The sequence below is a fragment of the Rhinoraja longicauda genome, chromosome 15, assembly GCF_053455715.1.
Source record: "Rhinoraja longicauda isolate Sanriku21f chromosome 15, sRhiLon1.1, whole genome shotgun sequence".
Classification (NCBI taxonomy): Eukaryota; Metazoa; Chordata; class Chondrichthyes; order Rajiformes; family Arhynchobatidae; genus Rhinoraja; species Rhinoraja longicauda.
The window spans coordinates 48,519,208-48,525,207 of NC_135967.1; positions in this window are offsets into that span (position 1 = coordinate 48,519,208).

Consider the following 6,000-nt stretch of genomic DNA (forward strand, 5'->3'; position numbering starts at 1 on the left):
AGCAATTAGGCTTGTATACACTGGAATTTAGAAGGATGAGAGGGGATCTTATCGAAACGTATAAGATTATTAAGGGGTTGGACACGTTAGAGGCAGGAAACATGTTCCCAATGTTGGGGGAGTCCAGAACAAGGGGCCACAGTTTAAGAATAAGGGGTAGACCATTTAGAACGGAGATGAGGAAAAACGTTTTCAGTCAGAGAGTTGTGAATCTGTGGAATTCTCTGCCTCAGAAGGCAGTGGAGGCCAATTCTCTGAATGCATTCAAGAGAGAGCTAGATAGAGCTCTTAAGGATAGCGGAGTCAGGGGGTATGGGGAGAAGGCAGGAACGGGGTACTGATTGAGAATGATCAGCCATGATCACATTGAATGGCGGTGCTGGCTCGAAAGGCCGAATGGCCTACTCCTGCATCTATTGTCTATTGTCAAATTCGACAGTCTCTCTCTCTCAAAGATTTGCACTGAGCTTGATTATTAGTGATCATCAGAAGGAGTAAAGTAGATTGTTTCAGGATCACTGGGAGGTCTCAAGCATTCCTTTTTTCATGCAAACAGGATTCGAAGAAGCACTTCACCAACAGCAACCTGTGTATAAATGGAAAGTGTGCACTTGGATCTCAATCGTTGAACCCAAAGCCAAGACTCATTGAGCAGCAAGCATGGTCTGCAAACAAAGCCTCTGCTGAGATATTCCAAGTGGACTTCATGAATTTAATATATTAAACACAAACATTCAATATTTTATCCAGCTAACTAATGAGAAAGATTTGGAAGGTAAAACTTCTTAAACACTTGAGGTTATGATTTAATGGCAATTCATCTTCGGATGGCGGTTTTACTTTAACTCATGAACTCCCAGACCAGTTCTCAGCCACCAACAGGAACGGAAGAGGGTGGAGGAATGAGACGAGTTGGTGAATTGGAGAGAGGCGCCCAGTCAAGAGAGGGAATGGAATGGCGAGATCCATTACAGGCAGATCGTTCTATTGTAATTCTCATCTTATGAAATATCTGCATTGGAAGGGCAGCACAGTAGCACACCTCGTGGAGTTGCTGCCTCACAGCACAAGAGACCCAGGTTTGATCCTGACCACGGGTGCTAACTTTGTGCGGAGTCTGCGCGTTCTCCCTGTGACCACGTGGGTTTTCTCCAGGTACTCCGGTCTCCTCCCACATATAAAAGTTGCACGGTTTTGTAGGATAATTGGCCTCTGTAAATTACCCCTAGTGTGTACAGAATGGGTGAGAAAATAGAAAAATCTATCATGGTTGGTGTCTTGGTGGGCCTGTTTCCATGCTGTATCTCTAAAATAAACAATTGCAATATCTCATTAAGAACAGAGCGATTGATTGCAAGAATAATTTGAATTCATGAATATCCAAAACTCTTTTGACTCTGTTTAAAATTGCATCAAGTCTCGTTTGTTGACGCATGTATGAATTAGAAACATCCTCAAGCATGCTCCACCATTTGATAAGATCATGGATAATCTCATTATAACATCAATTCTGCCTTCCTGTTTACTGATAATCACCTTTCACCAACTTGCCTATCAAGTATGAATTAAAGTATTTTTTTGTTTTAAAAATAGTCGAACACACTGTTTCCACTGGCTTTTTAAAGAAAGCCCCACTGAGAGGAAAACCATTGCCTCTTCTCTGGCTTTAAACAGTGACCGACCAACATGGGACGAATCAAGTGTTGTGATCAGTCAGCATACAGAAGGTGGAGCACCTGAATGAGTGGTGCTTCAACAGCTCAACCTCTCATTGAACATCAACAAAACCAAGGAACTCATCATTGACCAGGAAGAGGAAGTTTGAGACCACGTGCCAATTTTCATTTGGATGTTGGTGGTGGAGAGAGTGAGTAGCTTCAAGTTCCTGGGTGATAACATCTCAGGTGACCTGCCCTGGCTCCAGCGCATAGATGTAATCATGAAAAGGGCAACCAGCACTTATAATTTCTAATGTTTAAAGAGATTTGTACGCCCACCGTAACAAATTTTGAAAGATGCACTGTAGAAAGTATCCAGACTGTTGCATCCATCCAAGTATGGCAAATCCAATGCATAGGGATGCAAGAGGCTGCAGAGTGGTCCATCTCAGGTAAGGGCCTCCACACCATCAAATGCATCTACTTGAGTCACTGCCTCAAGAAGGTGGCATCTATCATCACAGACCCCACCACCTGGGTCATGCTTTCTTCTCACTGCCACCATTGGGCAGTTGGCACAGAAGCCTGAAGTCACACACCACAAAATTAGCATCAGCTACTTTTTATAACTATCTATTTTTTGAACCAATCCATACCAACCAAATCCTACTTGACAACTGAAACGATGGACTTGTTTCTTATGCTAATTATGCTTTGCACCAATGTCATTTTTTGTAGTATTTCCTTTTCACTATCTTGCAGAATTTGTCCAATTTATTTTTGCATGTCTGTCCATGTGCCCATGAATATTTTTGTGTACTTCTCCATACTTTTACATCTGACAAGACTTGACTAGATTCTCCCACCAGAGGAGATATCTGTTTGTGTGCATCTGCCAATACTGCCCAGGATCCTACAGCGAAATCCCCACTCACTGTTCTAAACTCCAGTAGATACAAGCTCATCATCCCTGGAATGGCAGATTGTCTCATGATTCCTTTCTGATTAGCTTCAAATGTACTAACATTTGTGTATGAATCCCAGCTAAAGAACATCATGATTTGAAACGTTCACGTCCCTCGCGCATCCCCACCTGTGCATTCTCTTCCAACACGGTGAATCCTTGGGGAGTTGCTTCCCCCCCCACACCTGCCCATTGTTACTGCTAATCTCAAACACTCCACCACTGGCAGTTTCCACTCAATTGCCAAGAACCCAATCCAAGGAATTCTGTCTGTAAACCTCTTCTTCCTTCGTCAAGACATTACCCCAGAGTCTTTTACTCAGAGTAGGGGAATCAAGAACCAACAGACATGGATTTAAAGTGGAGGAGAAATATTTTATAAGAACCTGAGGGACAACGTTTTCCTCACAGAGGATGGTGGTGTATGCCAGAGGAGGTAGTTGAGGCAGATACTATAACATTTAAAAGACATTTAGACATATGTGGATAGGAAAGATTTCCAGGGATGTTTGCCAAACATGGGCAGGTGGGATGCATAGATGGGGCATCAAGGTCAACGTGGGTAAGTTGAACCGAAGGGCCTGTTGCTGTGCCTGTTGCTCTATGACACTTCTTTGACAAATATTTTGTCCATCTTCCCTGCTGTTTCTTTGTTTCTCAGAGTCCACAATGTTCCTGTGAGGTATTAAACTGCAACACAGACACAATTTGTTGGTGCCTTGCGGATTTGTCCAAGTCCATCCTTGATCCCTTCATGGAGGTTTCCAACGTATTTCAGGCAATGCATTCCAAATCACAATGTGTAGTATAACAATAATTCCAATTTGCCCAGGATATTTTAGTGAACACCTGTTGTGTATTCAGATCTTCTTGATGGTGGACATAATCTTTGTCAAATTGTTTCATAGACAGCATGCTCTCTTTGATCTGTGGGGTAAAATTCTCAAGGTTCTTCAGCCTCTTAACTTACATAATGTCTCTCAAAACCGTTGTACTTCAGACAAATCTCCTTTGCCACACTTCCCAAGGCCTTAACATCCTTCACTGACAATGATTTAACAAGGTTCACCATAACTATTGGCCCTTGCTTAGAAAGCAGAGCCCTTGGGACTCTTCAAACAGTTGCAGCAACTGTTCCTGTTCATGAAAATATATTCATTTTCAATATTCTGCTTGGGAAAATATTTTAATTTTGAATGCTCTTTATGGGAATGCTTTGCTATTTGAATTGAAAGTGGATGGAATAGAAATGTACTCTTTGTTGCTTGCAAACACTAAACGTAAATTTGTAGTATATGCATGTTATACTCTGCAATTGATTGCAAAGGAATCAAATTTGGAAACAGAGTAAAATGCACATTGATATTTCATGCCAGCAATCACCAACAGATTTCCAGCCCATGGTTTCTCATTAACGTGAAAACTATGATTTACATTCTTCGGCACAGAGCACAGTATGTTATGATACATAAAACATATTCTGGTACGATTCAATCATTTCCAGTAAAATATGGTTAAACAAAATTCAAGTCAATAGACAACCAAATGACATTATCATTAATAGCAAATATTGGAATTGTGGAGGAGCAATCATTAAAAAAATAATGGGCAGGCATAAATATAAAAGGCTGGTGGACTGTTAATCTTTAACTAAAGCGGACTACAATACAATGGAAGCTGTGCAGTGGCTGGTCAGACCTTGTGGAAAACTACTTTCAGTTTTAGGCATACCTAGATGGATATGATCTTGAAAGGGGTTCAAGATAATTTAGTTTAGAGATACAGTATGGAAACAGGCCCTTCATCCAATGAGTCCACACCAACCATCGACTACCTATTCACATTATTTCTATGTTATCCCACTTTCTCACCCATGCCTTACACACTAAGGACAACTTTAGTGGCCAATTAACCTAAAAACCTGCACGTCTTTGAGATGTGGGAGGAAGCTGGAGGACCTGGAGGAAACCCATGCGGTCACAGGGAGTATGTGCAAACCCATAGATTCACCAGCGTATAAACATAAACGTAAACGTGGCATTAATTGGATTGTGTACTCCTTTGAATTTAGGTTTGAGGTTCATCTAGTTGCTGTGTTTAAAATAATTAGATAGGTAATTAAACAACTATGGAAAAGTCCACGTGACAGCTTGGAAAGACAGCTGGCAGGGAGGAATAGACCCCACTGGAGCTGTTATGGGTCAGCACCTCATTGCAGCAGTGGTGTAGATTGTAAACAGTCTCGCTGCATCCATAAAAAACTACAACAAATAAGAGAAAGGTACCCCTAGAGTCCGCGAGAGCGGGGGCGGAAGATGACTCACAGGTAGAATACCCGACTGCAGACCACGGAACAGTAAAGACTACGAGTAGGATTAGCGCATCAATGAAGGACAGCGGCTCGGTGGTAGAGCGAAAGAAGCTCCAGGTCTGTTCTTGTCATTGTGGCACGGTGGTGCAGCGGTAGAGTTGCCGCCTTACAGCGAATACAGCGCCGGAGACTCAGGTTCCATCCTGACTACGGGCGCCGTCTGTACGGAGTTTGTACGTTCTCCCCGTGACCTGCGTGGGTTTTCTCCGAGATCTTCGGTTTCCTCCCACACTCCAAAGACGTACAGGTATGTAGGTTATTTGTAGGTTAATTGACTGGGTAAATGTAAAAATTGTCCCTAGTGTGTGTAGGATAGTGTTAATGTGTGGGGATCGCTGGGCGGCGCAGACTCGGTGGGCCGAAGGGCCAGTTTCCGATTTTTTAATAATAATAATGCATTACATTTATATAGCGCTTTTCAAACACTCAAAGACGCTTTACAGGGATTTCTAGAACATAGAGAAGTGAATAAATAGATAAATAAGTAAACAAGCAGAAAAAGGAGACAGAAGGTGAGGTGACCTTCAGTGGTTGAAGGCAGTGCTGAACAGGTGAGACTTCAGTGATGTTTTGAATGTGGTGAGTGAGGAGGAGTCTCTGACGGTTTGGGGTAGTGAGTTCCATAGGGTGGGAGCAGCGATGGAGAAAGCCCTGTCCCCCCAGGATCTGAGTTTGGTCCGGATGGGGGGGGACAGGAGATTGGCAGCAGCAGAGCGGAGGGTGCAGGTGGGAGTGTGCCTGTGGAGGAGGTCAGTCAGGTAGGATGGGGCCAGGTTATAGAGGGCTTTGTAGGTCATGAGGAGGATTTTGTACTGGATTCTCTGGGGGATGGGGAGCCAGTGGAGTTTGTAAAGGACGGGGGTGATATGGTCACGGATCGGGGAGTGGGTGAGTAGACGGGCAGCCTACTCCTGTCCCCCCCCAACCGGAGTTTTGAATGTATTGAAGTTTACTGATGATTTTTGAGGGTGAGCCATAGAGGAGGCTGTTGCAGTAGTCCAGACGGG